Here is a 14,001-nt window from a genome sequence, read left to right on the forward strand (position 1 = left end):
TGAGTATACTACCCAAAGCAATTTATAGATTCAATGCAATCCCTATCAAGCTACCAACAGTATTCTTCACAGAGCTAGAACAAATAATTTCACAATTTGTATGGAAATACAAAAAACCTCGAATAGCCAAAGCAATCTTGAGAAAGAAGAACGGAACTGGAGGAATCAACCTACCTGACTTCAGGCTCTACTACAAAGCCACAGTTATCAAGACAGTATGGTACTGGCATAAAGACAGAAATATGGATCAATGGAACAAAATAGAAAGCCCAGAGATAAATCCACGCACATATGGACACCTTATCTTTGACAAAGGAGGCAAGAATATGCAATGGATTAAAGACAATCTCTTTAACAAGTGGTGCTGGGAAAACTGGTCAACCACTTGTAAAAGAATGAAACTAGAACACTTTCTAACACCATACACAAAAATAAACTCAAAATGGATTAAAGATCTAAACATAAGACCAGAAACTATAAACTCCTAGAGGAGAACATAGGCAAAACACTCTCCGACATACATCACAGCAGGATCCTCTATGACCCACCTCCCAGAATATTGGAAATAAAAGCAAAAATAAACAAATGGGACCTAATTAACCTTAAAAGCTTCTGCACATCAAAGGAAACTATCAGCAAGGTGAAAAGACAGCCTTCAGAATGGGAGAAAATAATAGCAAATGAAGCAACTGACAAACAACTAATCTCAAAAATATACAAGCAACTCCTACAGCTCAACTCCAGAAAAATAAATGACCCAATCAAAAAATGGGCCAAAGAACTAAATAGACATTTCTCCAAAGAAGACATACAGATGGCTAACAAACACATGAAAAGATGCTCAACATCACTCATTATCAGAGAAATGCAAATCAAGACCACTATGAGGTACCATTTCACACCAGTCAGAATGGCTGCGATCCAAAAGTCTACAAATAATAAATGTTGGAGAGGGTGTGGAGAAAAGGGAACCCTCTTACACTGTTGGTGGGAATGCAAACTAGTACAGCCACTATGGAGAACAGTGTGGAGATTCCTTAAAAAACTGGAAATAGAACTGCCTTATGACCCAGCAATCCCACTGCTGGGCATACACACTGAGGAAACCAGAAGGGAAAGAGACACGTGTACCCCAATGTTCATCGCAGCACTGTTTATAATAGCCAGGACATGGAAGCAACCTAGATGTCCATCAGCAGATGAATGGAGAAGAAAGCTGTGGTACACATACACAATGGAGTATTACTCAGCCATTAAAAAGAATTCATTTGAATCAGTTCTAATGAGGTGGATGAAACTGGAGCCTATTATACAGAGTGAAGTAAGCCAGAAGGAAAAACACCAATACAGTATACTAACGCATATATATGGAATTTAGAAAGATGATAACAATAACCCTGTGTACGAGACAGCAGAAGAGACACTGATGTATGGAACAGTCTTATGGACTCTCTGGGAGAGGGAGAGGGTGGGAAGATTTGGGAGAATGGCAATGAAACATGTAAAATATCATGTATGAAGCGAGATGCCAGTCCAGGTTCGATGCACGATACTGGATGCTTGGGGCTAGTGCACTGGGATGACCCAGAGGGATGGTATGGGGAGGGAGGAGGGTGGAGGGTTCAGGATGGGGAGCACATGTATACCTGTGATGGATTCATTTTGATATTTGGCAAAACTAATACAATTATGTAAAGTTTAAAAATAAAATAAAAAAATATATAGAAATTGAAAAAAAAATAAAAGTTATAAGAAATATATACAATAGTGTCAAATAGGAAAAAAAGCTTAAGGAAAACGGGGAGCAGCAGTGGCAGAGCTTCCATTGTTGTTGTTCAGTCTTGTCCTACTCTGTGATCCCATGGACTGCAGCATGCCAGGCTTCTCTGTCCACCATCTCCTGGAGCTTGCTCAAACTCATGTTCGTTGAGTCAGTGATGCCATCCAATCAGCTCATCTTGTCGCCCCCTTCTCCTGCCTTCAAACTTTCCCAGCATCAAGGACTTTTCCAATGAGTTGGCTCTTCCCATCAGGTGGCCAAAGTACTGGAGCTTCAGCTTTAACATCAGTCCTTCCAATGAATATTCAGGACTGATTTCCTTTAGGAAAACCAGTCGGTTTGATCTCCTTGTAGTCCAAAGGACTCTCAAGAGTCTTCTCAAAAAAACAAAAACAAAAACAAAACAAACAAACAAAAAAAAAAGTCTTCTCCAACACCACAGTTCAAAAGCATCAATTCTTTGGTGCTCAGCCCTCTTTATGGTCCAAATCTCACATCCATACATGACTACTGGAAAAACCATAGCTTTGACTAGACGGACCTTTATTGGCAAAGTAATGTCTCTGCTTTTTGATACACTGTCTAGGTTTGTCATAGCTTTTCTTCCAAGGAGCAAGCAGCTTTTCATTTCATGACTGTAGTCACCATCTGCACTGATTTTGGAGCCCAAGAAAATAAAGTCACTTTTTCTGTTTTTTCCCCACATATTTGCCATGAAGTGATGGGACCAGATGCCGTGTTCTTCGTTTTTTGAATGTCAAATTTTAAGCCAGCTTTGTCACTCTCCTCTTTCACGTTTATCAAGAGGCTGTTTAGTTCCTCTTTGCTTTCTGCCATAAGGGTGGTGCCATCTGCATATCTGAGGTTGTTGATATTTCTCCTGGCAATCTTGATTTCAGCTTGTGCTTCATCCTGCCCAGCATTTCTCATGATGTACTCTATATATGCTTCCCCGGTGGCTCAGATAGTAAAGCGTCTGCCTGCAATGCGGGAGACCCGGGTTCAATTCCTGGGTCGGGAAGATCCCCTGGAGAAGGAAATTGCAATCCACTCCAGCACTCTTGCCTGGAAAATCCCATGGACGGAGGAGCCTGATAGGCTACAGTCCATGGGGTCACAAAGAGTCGGACATGACTGAGTGACTTCACTTTCACTTTTCACTCTGCATATAAGTTAAATAAGGAGGGTGACACTATACAGCCTTGACGTACTCCTTTCCCAATTTGGAACCAGTCAGTTGTTCCATGTCTGGTTCTAAGTGCTGCTTCTTGACCTGCATTCAGGTTTTGCAGGAGGTAGGTCAGGTGGTCTGGTATTCCCATCTCTTTAAGAATTTTCCAAGTTGTTTGTGATCCACACAGTCAAAGGCTTTAGCATAGTCAATGAAGCAGAAGTAGATGATTTTCTGGAATTCCCTGGCTTTTTCTATGATCCAATGGATGTTGGCAATTTGATCTCTGGTTCCTCTATCTTTTCTAAGTCTACCATGCATATCTGGAAATTCTCAGTTCATGTACTGTTAAAGCCTAGTTTGGATGATTCTGGGTGTGAAATGAGTACAATTGTATGGTAGTATGAACATTCTTTGGCATTGCTTTTCTTTGGGATGGGAATGAAAACTGACCTTTTCCAGTCCTGTGGCCAACTGCTGAGTTTTCCAAATTTGCTGGTATATTGAGTGCAGCACTAACACAGCTTCATCTTTTAGGATTTGAAATAGTTCAACTGGCACTCCATCACCTCCACTAGCTTTGTTCGTAGTGATGCTTCTTAAGGCCCACTTGACTTCGCACTCCAGGATATCTGGCTCTAGTTGAATGATCACACCATTGTGGTTATCTGGGTCATTAAGCTTTTTTTTGTATAGTTCTTCTTAGTATTCTTGCCACCTTTATATCTTCTGCTTCTGTTAGGTCCATACCATTTCTGGTATTTTTAATTTTCTTGAAGAGATTTTTAGTCTTTCCCATTCTATTGTTTTCCTTTATTTCTTTGCATTGTTCTTTGCAGAGCTTCTGAAATTGTCAATAAAAATACCTGAAGGTTGGCAACTGCAAAATAAAACATTTAGAGCTACTAAGGGAAAACTAAATGCAGACTAGGCATTAGATGAAATTGGGAAATTATACATTCTATTGAGTGTAATAATGTTATTGTAGTTATATTTTTTAAATCTTTGTCTTCTAAAGATATATATAAGCCAAAATATTTAAAAGTGAAGTGTGTAGGAAGATGTCTAGAATATGCTTTAAATACTACAGCAAAATTTTCCTAATAATAATATTAATAGTAATAAATGAGAGGGCTAAATAAGGCAATAATAACAGAGTATTCATTATTATTGAATTGGGTGATAGGTACATGGGGACTTATTATACTATTCTCTCTCCTTTGTATATGTTTGAAAATTTCCACAGTAAAAGCTTTAAAAATGAGAGTTTGGAATGACCTCCAAGATATAGTGTTAAGATAAAAACAAGATCCAGAACATGTGGATGGTACGCTATCAATTTGATAAGAAAAAAATTAAAAGAAAGACTATGAATTTTTGTTTATATATCACAGACTATCTCTGAAAAGATACTCAAGACATTGATAACTTTAGGGACTTTCGTGTTGGTGAGTGGTTAAGACTCTGTCCTTCTAGTTTAGGGCATGTGGGTTTGATCCCTTGTTAGGGAACTAAGTTCTCACATGCTATGCAGTGTAGCAAAAGTAAAAAGCAAACTGGTAACTTTAGTTGTTTCCTAGAAGGAGAAACTGTCTGGCTTGGGGACAAGAGTTACAAGGCGATTTTTAAACTGTATATCCTCTTGAAACTTTTGAAATTTTGAAACTATGTAAATATTCAAAAAGTAAATAACAATTAAAATAAATATTTTCTGATAATATGGCTCTGACTTTCATATAATCATTAAGGATTCCTACAATAAAAGAGGTATAATTTAGCCAAGAATTTTAATAATCCTAAAACCAAAAATTTTTTTTTTTTTTTGCTTTTTATTTTTTATTTTTATTTATTTTTTTTTAATCCTTCCAATTTTATTTTATTTTTAAACTTTACATAATTGTATTAGTTTTGCCAAATATCAAAATGAATCCACCACAGGTATACATGTGTTCCCCATCCCGAACCCTCCTCCCTCCTCCCTCCCCATACCATCCCTCTGGGCCGTCCCAGTGCACCAGCCCCAAGCATCCAGCATCATGCATAGAACCTGGACTGGCAACTCGTTTCCTACATGATATTTTACATGTTTCATTGCCATTCTCCCACATCTTCCCACCCTCTCCCTCTCCCACAGAGTCCATAAGACTGTTCTATACATCAGTGTCTCTTTTGCTGTCTCGTACACCAGGTTATTGTTACCATCTTTCTAAATTCCATATATATGCGTTAGTATACTGTATTTATGTTTTTCCTTCTGGCTTACTTCACTCTGTATAATAGGCTCCAGTAAAACCAAAATTTGAAATAATTTTACAGAAACATTAGAGGTGGGGAAAAATATGAAAGAACAATAGGTACAAAATAATTATTGCTATAGACAGAAAAAGAATAAGTTTAAGTGTTTTGAATACAGGAGTTATTACTCATTGACTAGAAGTAAGAACTAAAACTGGAGGGGAAAAAGGAACAGGACAATTTGATCAGCCAAGCAACCAAACAAATCAATGCAGAAACAGACGACTTGAACAAGACTATAAACCAGATGACTGTTGGCTGACTGGGGACTTCTGGATACCCTCAGATGGGAGGTGACAGCCAGGGAAATGACCATGTGATTAGAGGATTAGAACTTCCAGTCCCATCCCCTGACTTTCAAGGGAGAGGGGCTGGAAATCAGTGCAATCACCAATGGCCAATGATTCAATCAAACATGCATATCAAACATGTACCTCCATAAATATCCTAACCAAAGGAGTTTGGAGAGCTTCTAGGTTGGTGAACATGTGGAGGTACTAAGTGGGTATCACACCCAGAGAAGTCATGGAAGCTCTACACTCCTTCCCCCATAACTTTATGTATCTCTTACATCTGGCTGTTTCTGAGTTTTATCCTTTTATAACAAACCAATAATCTAGTAAGTAAACTGTTTTACTAAGTTCTTTGAGGCCATTCTAACAAGTTACCAAACACAAAAAGGGGGTGTTGGGAACCTCCGATATGTAGCTGCTCAGTCAGAAACAGAAACGACAATCCGGACTTGCAATTGGCATCTGAAGTGGGGGCACACTTGTGGGACTGAACACTTAACTTGTAGGATCTGATGCTATCTCTTGGTAGATAGTGTCAGAATTGAGGTAAATCATAGAACACCTAGTTGGTATCCCCTGAGATCTGCAGAATTTCTTGGTGTGGAAAAAACACTCACACATTTGAAATACAGTAGTCTATAGGTAGAAGAAATGAGTATGTCCCCTTCATAAATTACCAAAAATGGCCCATAAAAAAATAAAAATAAAACAAATAGAAAAAAAAAAAGAAATAGAAAATCCGAGATCTATATCTAGTAAGGATATTTAACCAGTAATTGAAGACTTCCCAACAAAGAAATTCGCAGGAGTACGATGGTTTCATTGGTGAATTCAACCAAACATTTAAAAGAGAAGCAACATCGATTCTTCTCAGACTTTTCCCAAAAATTGAAGAGGAAATACCTCATAATGCACTCTGTGGCCTATTACCCTGAAACCAAAGCCAGACAAAGATACCACAAGGAAAGAAAACTACAGGCCAACATCCCTGATGTACATGGATGTAAAAATCCCCAACAAAATACTAGCATACTAATTTCGACAGCACATTAAAGAGTTCATATACAACAACCAAGTAAGATTTAGCGCTGGGGTGCAGGGGTGCTTCAGTATATGCAAATCAATCAATATGATCCACGATATTAACATAATAAAGGATTAAAATCACATGATCATCTCAAATTTTATACACACATACACACACCAAGGGCTTCCCTGGTGGCTCAGCTGGTAAAGAATCTGCCTGCAATGCGGGAGACCTGGGTTCAATCCCTGGGTTTGAAAGATCCCCTGGAAAAGGGAAAAGCTACCCACTCCAGTATTCTGGCCTAGAGAATTCCATACACTGTATAGTCCATGGGGTCACAAAGAGTCGGACACGACTGAGTGACTTTCACTTCACACACACATTGTAGGGGAAAAAGTGATCTAAAGATTCAGTGCAAAAAAAAAAAAAAGATTCAGTGCAATCCTGATCAAAATTCCAATGTAGTTTTTTGCAGAAATAGAAAAATCCATCCTAAAATTCATTTGGAATCTGAAGCGACCCTGAATAGTCAAAATGGTCTTGAAAAATAATAAAACAACCAAATTCAAAGATGGGCAAAGGGATATTTTTTTCAAAGAAGGTATAATAAATGGCCAATAAATATACAAAAAGATGTACAACACATAATTAGTCATTAGGGAAATGCAAATCAAAATCACAATGTGATACAACTTCATACTATTAGGGTGGCTATGACTAAAAATGAAAAATAACAAGTGTTGGTGAGGATGTGAAGAAATTAACTAGACTAAGAAACTAGACTAGAACTTAACTTGACTAAGAAATTGACTAGCACTCTAGTCAATGACAAAGGAACAAAGAATGTACTATGGAGAAAGGACCAGTCTCTTCAATAAATGGTGTTGGGAATTTGGACATTCACACTGAAAAGAATGAAACTGGACCACTATATTATATCATATATAAAAATTAACTCAAAATGGTTAAAGACTTAAATGTAAGACCTAAAACTATAAAACATCTAGAAGAAAATATAGGTAGGAAATATAGGAGGTAGATCTCCTTAACATTGGTTTTGATGATGATGATTTTTTTTAGTCTGATAGCAAAGACTAAAGCCACAAAGGCAAAAGCAACAAGTGAGACTACATCAAGCTAAAAATCTTGTGCACAACAAAGGAAATCGTCAACAAAATAAAAAGGCATCCTATTGAATGAGGAAAATAATTACAGGAGGGAGGCTCAAGAGGGAGGGGATATATGTATACATATAGCTGATTCACATTATTGTATAGCTGAAACTAACACCACATTTGTAAACCAATTAACTTCAATTAAAAAGAAATAAAATAATTACAAGTCATATATCTGAAAAATATTTAATACAAAGAACCCATACAAGTCAACAGCAAAAAAAGTCTGATTAAAAATGGGCAAAAGATCTGAACAAGACATTTTTCCAAAGAAGACAAAAGGTGGCCAACAGGTACATGAAAAAATGTTCAACATCATTAATCATCATGGAAATGCAATTCAAAACCACAGTGGGATAGATATTACCTCACACTTGTTAAAATGACTATGATGGATGTACTTCTTTTCTGGCCAGGTCTCTTTTCTCTGATAACGCTCTTGCAAACATGGTGAACATTCCCAAAGCCCATTGGACTTTCTGTTACAAGTATGGCAAGTACCAACCTCACAAAGTGACATAGTACAAGAAGGGCAAGCATTCTCTGTATGGCCAGGGAAAGCAGCATTTTGACAGGAAGCAGAGTGACTATGGTGGGCAGACTAAGCCGATTTTCCAGAAAAAGGCTAAAACTACAAAGTAGATTGTACTCGGGCTTGAATGCATTGAGCCCAACTGCAGATCTAAGAGAATGTTGGCTATTAAGAGATACAAGCGTTTTTAGCTAGGAGGAGATAAGAAAAAGGCCAAGTGATCCAGTTTTGAGCTTCATATTTTATTATGAAGACAATAAAAATTTGAGATTCTTTACTTAAAAAAAAAGACTATTACAATCAAACAAAAAACAAGTAATAACAAGTGTTGGCAAAGATGTGGAGAAAAGAGAACCCTTATGCACTGTCGGTAGGAATGTAAATTGATACAACCGCTATGGAAAAACAGTATAGAGGTTACTCAAAAAATTAAAAATAGGACTACTATGTGATCCAGCAGTTCCACTTCTGGGTATTTTAATTTTTATTTATTTAATTTTATTTTCCTGCTGCAATGCTCGGCGTGTGGGATCTTAGTTCCCCAACCAGTGATCAAATCAGAGCCCCCTGCATTGGAAGCACAGTCTCAACCACTGGACAGTCAGGGAAGTCTTATCTACTTCTGGGTATTTATCCAAAGAAAACAAAAACACTAATTTGAAAAGATACATGCACCCCTATGTTCACTGCAGCATTATTTACAATAGCCAAGATATGGAAACAATGTAACTATGCACTGATAGATGAAGTGATAAATAAATAAATTATATATATATATATATATATATATATATATATATATCTAAGCCATAAAACAATGAAATCTTGAAATCTGCAACAACATGGATGGACCTAGAGGGAAATGAAACAAGTAGGACAGAGAAAGATATATAGAGTATGATCTTACTTATGTGTGTAATCTGAAAATAATAACAACAAAAATCTCCAAGCTTAGAGATACAGAGATCAGACTGATGGTGGCAAGAGGCAAACAGGGGTTTTAAGAAGTTGGGGGTAGGGGTTGGGAGAAATGCATGAACTTTTTTACGTTTAAATAAATTGTATACAGTTTTTTAAAAAAGGAAATTGGAACTTTTGCACATTGCTGATGGAAATGTAAAATGTTTGTAGCTGCTGTGGAAAATAGTTTGGTAGGGTCTCAGAAATTTAAACATAGAATTACCACATGATACAAAAACTTCACTCCTAAGTATTCAGTTCAGTTCAGTCACTCAGTCATGTCCGACGCTTTGCAACCCCATGGACTGCAGCACACCAGGCATCCCTGTCCATCAGCAACTCCCGGAGTTTACCCAAACTCATGTCCATCCAACCATCCCATCTTCTGTCATCCCCTTCTCCTCCCACCTTCAATCTTTCCCAGCATCAAGATCTTTTCAAATGAGTCAGTTCTTCACATCAGGTGGCCAAAGTACTGGAGCTTCAGCTTCAACATCAGTCCTTCCAATGAATATTCAGGACTGATTTCCTTTAGGATTGACTGGTTAGATCTCCTTGCAGTCAAGGGACTCTCAAGAGTCTTTTCCAACACCACAGTTCAAAAGCATTAATTCTTCAGCATTCAGCTTTCTTTATAGTCCAATTCTCACATCCATACATGACTACTGGAAAAACGATAGCCTTTACTAGACGGACCTTTGTTGGCAAAGTAATGCCCCTGCTTTCTAAAATGCTGTCTAGGTTGGTCATAACTTTTCTTCCAAGGGGTAAGCATCTTTTAATTTCATGATTGCAGTCACCGTCTGCAGTGATTGTGGGGCCAAAAAAAATAAATAAATAAAGTCTGCCACTGTTTCCACTGTTTCCCCATCTATTTGCCATGAAGTGATGGGGCCAGATGCCATGATCTTAGTTTTCTGAATGTTGAGTTTTAAGCCAACTTTTTCACTCTCCTTTTTCACTTTCATCAAGAGGCTTTTTAGTTCTTCACTTTCTGCCATAAGGGTGGTGTCATCTGCATATCTGAGGTTATTGATATTTCTCCTGGCAATCTTGATTCCAGCTTGTGCTTCTTCCAGCTCAGCGTTTCTCATGATGTACTCTGCATAGAAGTTAAATAAGCAGGGTGACAATATACAGCCTTGATGTACTCCTTTCCCTATTTGGAACCAGTCTGTTGTTCCATGTCCAGTTCTAACTGTTGCTTCCTGATCTGCATACAGATTTCTCAAGAGGCAGGTCAGGTGGTCTGGTATTCCCATCTCTTTAGGAATTTTCCAGTTTATTGTGATCCACAGTCAAAGGCTTTGGCATTGTCAATAAAGCAAAAGTAGATGTTTTTCTGGAACTCTCTTGCTTTTTGATAATCCAACCGATGTTGGCAATTTGATCTCTGGTTCCTCTGCCTTTTCTAAAACCAGCTTGAACATCTGGAAGTTCATGGTTCACGTTCTGTTGAAGCCTGGCTTGGAGAATTTTGAGCATTACTTTACTAGCGTGTGAGATGAGTGCAATTGTGCAGTAGTTTGAGCATTCTTTGGCATTGCCCTTCTTTGGGATTGGAATGAAAACTGACCTTTTCCAGTCCTGCGGCCACTGCTGAGTTTTCCAAATTTGCTAGCATATTGAATGCAGCATATTCAGGTCAAGAAGCAACAGTTAGAGCTGGACATGGAACAATAGACTGGTTCCAAATATGGAAAGGAGCACATCAAGGCTGTATATTGCCACCCAGCTTATTTACTTTATATATAGAGTCCATCATGCGAAATGCCAGGCTGGATGAAGCACAAGCTGGAATCGAGATTGATGGGAGAAACATCAATAACCTCAGATAGGCAGATGACACCACCCCTTATGGCAGAAAGTAAGAAGAACTAAAGAGCCTCTGGATGAAAGTGAAAGAGGAGAGTAAAAATGTTGGCTTAAAACTCAACATTTGAAAAACTAAGATCATGGCACCTGGTCACATCATTTCATGGCAAATAGATGGGGAAACAATGGAAACAGTGACAGACTTTATTTTGGGGGGCTCCAAAATCACTGCAGATGGTGACTGCACTCATGAAATTAAGAGACTCTTGCTCTTTGGAAGAAAAGCTATGACCAACCTAGACAGTGTATTAAAAAGCAGAGACATTACTTTGCCAACAAAGGTCTGTTTTGTCAAAGCTATGCTTTTTCCAGTAGTCATGAATGGATGTGAGAGTTGGACTATAAAGAAAACTGAACCTGAAGAATTAATGCTTTTGAACTGTGGTGTTGGAGAAGACTCTTGAGAGTCCTTTGGACTGCAAGGAGATCCAACCAGTCAATCCTAAAGGAAATCAGTCCTGAATATTCATTGGAAGGACTGATGTTGAAGCTGAAGCTCTAATACTTTGGCCACCTGATGTGAAGAACTGACTCATTTGAAAAGACCCTGATGATGGGAAAGATTGAGGGCAGAAGGAGAAGTGGACGAGAGAGGATGAGATGGTTGGATGGCATCACCGACTCAATGGACATGAGTTTGAGTAAGCTCTGGGAGTTGGTGATCACAGGGAAGCCTGGTGTGCTGCAGTCCATGGGGTGGCAAAGCATCGGACATGACTGAGCGACTGAACTGAACTGAGAAATGACTCAAGTGTCCATCAATAGATGAATGAATAAATAAAATTTGGTATATACATGGAATGGAATATTATTCAGCCATAAAAAGGAATAACATTCTGATATATGTTACAATAAATATGAATCTTGAAAACATGCTAAATGAAATAAGACAGAAAAATTCAAATATTGTACAATTACATTCATATAAGTTACCTACAATAGGCAAATTCATAGAGACAGAAATTAGAATAGAGTTTACCAGGTCTGTTGGAAGGGACAATGGAGAAATATCGTTTAATAGGAACAGAGTTTCTCTTTAGGGTGAGAAAGTTCTGGAAATAAGTAGTGGTAAAGGTTATACAATATTGTGAATATACTTAATTCCAATGAATTGTGCACTTTAAAATGCTAAATTTTATGTTATATATATTTGCCATAAAAATGCAAAAAGCAGGGCTTCCCTGGTGGCTCAGTAGTAAAGAATCCACCTGTCAACATAGGATACATGGGGCTGATCCCTGGTCCAGGAAGATCCCACATGCCATGGAGCAAATAACTGAGTTCATGCACCACAACTACTGAGCCTGTGTTCTCAAGTCCAGGAGCCACAACGACTGAAGTCTGCATACCCGAGAGTCTGTGATCCACAACAAGAGAATACCATAACTAGAGAGTAGCCCCTGCTCACAGCAACTACAGAAAGGCCTGCACAGCAATGAAGACCCAGCACGGCCAAAAATAAATAAATAAACAAAATTTTTTAAAAACGCAAAAAGATCCTTGGTGGTCCAGTGGTTGGAAATCAGCCTGTCAGTGCAGGGGATGGGGTTCAATCCCTGGTCCAGGAGAATTCCACATGCTTTAGGGCAACTAAGCCCATGTGTCACAACTACTGAGCCCTCACTCTAGAGCCCATGAGCTGCAGCTACTGATGCCTGCGTGCCCCACAGCCTGTGCTCCATAACAAAAGAAGCTACTGCAATGAGAAGCCTGTGCATTGCAACAGAGAAAGCCCACAAGCAGCAATGAAGACCCAGTGCAGCCAAAAGAAAAAAAAAACAAAAAAACATTTTAATGGGAAAAGAAAATCAAAAGCCAAAGAAGAGATTCAGAAAGTACATTTCAACCCACATAACAAGAACCTGATTTACTTAGGATACAAAAAGCTTTTACAAAGCAATAAGAAAAGAGAAATAGAAAACTAGGCAAAGGACATGAGTAGTATACACACACATGCAGAAAAAAAGGAAATATATGTGAATTTTAAGTACATTAGAAAGCTTAGGGAATTCTGGTGGCCCAGTGGTTAGGACTCCATGCTTCCATGCAGGGGACACAGGTTCAGTCCCTGGTCAGGGAACTAAGATCCCACATGCTGAGCAGCGTGGCCAAAACATAAACAAACAAACAAAAAGTTTAACCTTACTCATGATAAAAAGACTGTTAAGATACCACTCTTTTCCTATAAAAATGACAGTATCAGATAGTTTGATAATATATTATTTTAGCAAAGCTGTGGAGAAACACTCATATTTTGTTGTTGGATTGTAAATCGGTATATCTTTTGTAAGGCAACTCATCAAAAAATTTTTAAAGTGTGCTCACTTTGGCACACTCTACTACATTACTACAGCACATTACTACAATTGGAATGATATAGAGGTTAGCACAGCCCCTGTGCAAGGATGATACACAAATTCATGAAGCGTTCCACATTTTTGAATACATGTATATGTATAACTGAATCATTTTGCTGTACACCTGAAACTAACACAGCATTGTAAATCAACTATACACCAATAAAAACTTTTTTAAAAAAGGAAAAAAAATAAAGTTTATATGCTTTTTTATTTGTAAGTAACAGAAAACTCAACTCCAATAGTCTTAAACAATAAAGATGATCTATTGGTTCCAGTAACGCAAATTCCAGGGGACGAGTGGGCTTGGAAATTGGTTTGCTTCTGTGGCTCAACAATATCACCAAGGACCTAATTTCCTACCATCTGTCAGTTCAGTCATCCCAAGTGCGAGCTCCACTGTTTGACTCCGTTCTTGGTAGCAAAAGGGCTGCAGCACTTGAACTCTTCACATCAGCTACAACATACTGTGCAAAAGAAGAGACAAAGCTGGCTTTTATTCTCTCTCACAAGAGCAAAGGAAAAAAAAAAGAAAA

The 14,001-nt window shown here is 38.2% G+C and overlaps 1 protein-coding gene, 1 non-coding gene and 1 pseudogene across 6 annotated transcripts in view; 2 read left to right on the forward strand and 1 right to left on the reverse strand.

Moving 5' to 3' along the window:
* The first annotated feature begins 8,188 nt into the window (after positions 1-8,188).
* On the forward strand, positions 8,189-8,494 carry LOC109555012 (large ribosomal subunit protein eL42-like; annotated as a pseudogene).
* Positions 8,495-14,001, reverse strand: part of ITGB1BP2 (integrin subunit beta 1 binding protein 2) — a 43,522-nt gene continuing 38,015 nt past the window's right edge. For all 5 annotated transcript variants that reach the window (XR_011565289.1, XR_002180237.2, XR_011565288.1 and 2 more), the window contains one exon: positions 8,495-13,932. The gene's annotated coding sequence lies outside the window, so the exon portion shown is untranslated. The remainder of the gene's footprint in view (positions 13,933-14,001) is intronic.
* LOC139181780 (U6 spliceosomal RNA) lies at positions 13,446-13,548 on the forward strand. The gene has a single exon (XR_011565521.1). It is a non-coding gene; the product is annotated as a U6 spliceosomal RNA (small nuclear RNA).

Source organism: Bos indicus, chromosome X (genome assembly GCF_029378745.1).
Source record: "Bos indicus isolate NIAB-ARS_2022 breed Sahiwal x Tharparkar chromosome X, NIAB-ARS_B.indTharparkar_mat_pri_1.0, whole genome shotgun sequence".
NCBI classification, from domain to species: domain Eukaryota; kingdom Metazoa; phylum Chordata; class Mammalia; order Artiodactyla; family Bovidae; genus Bos; species Bos indicus.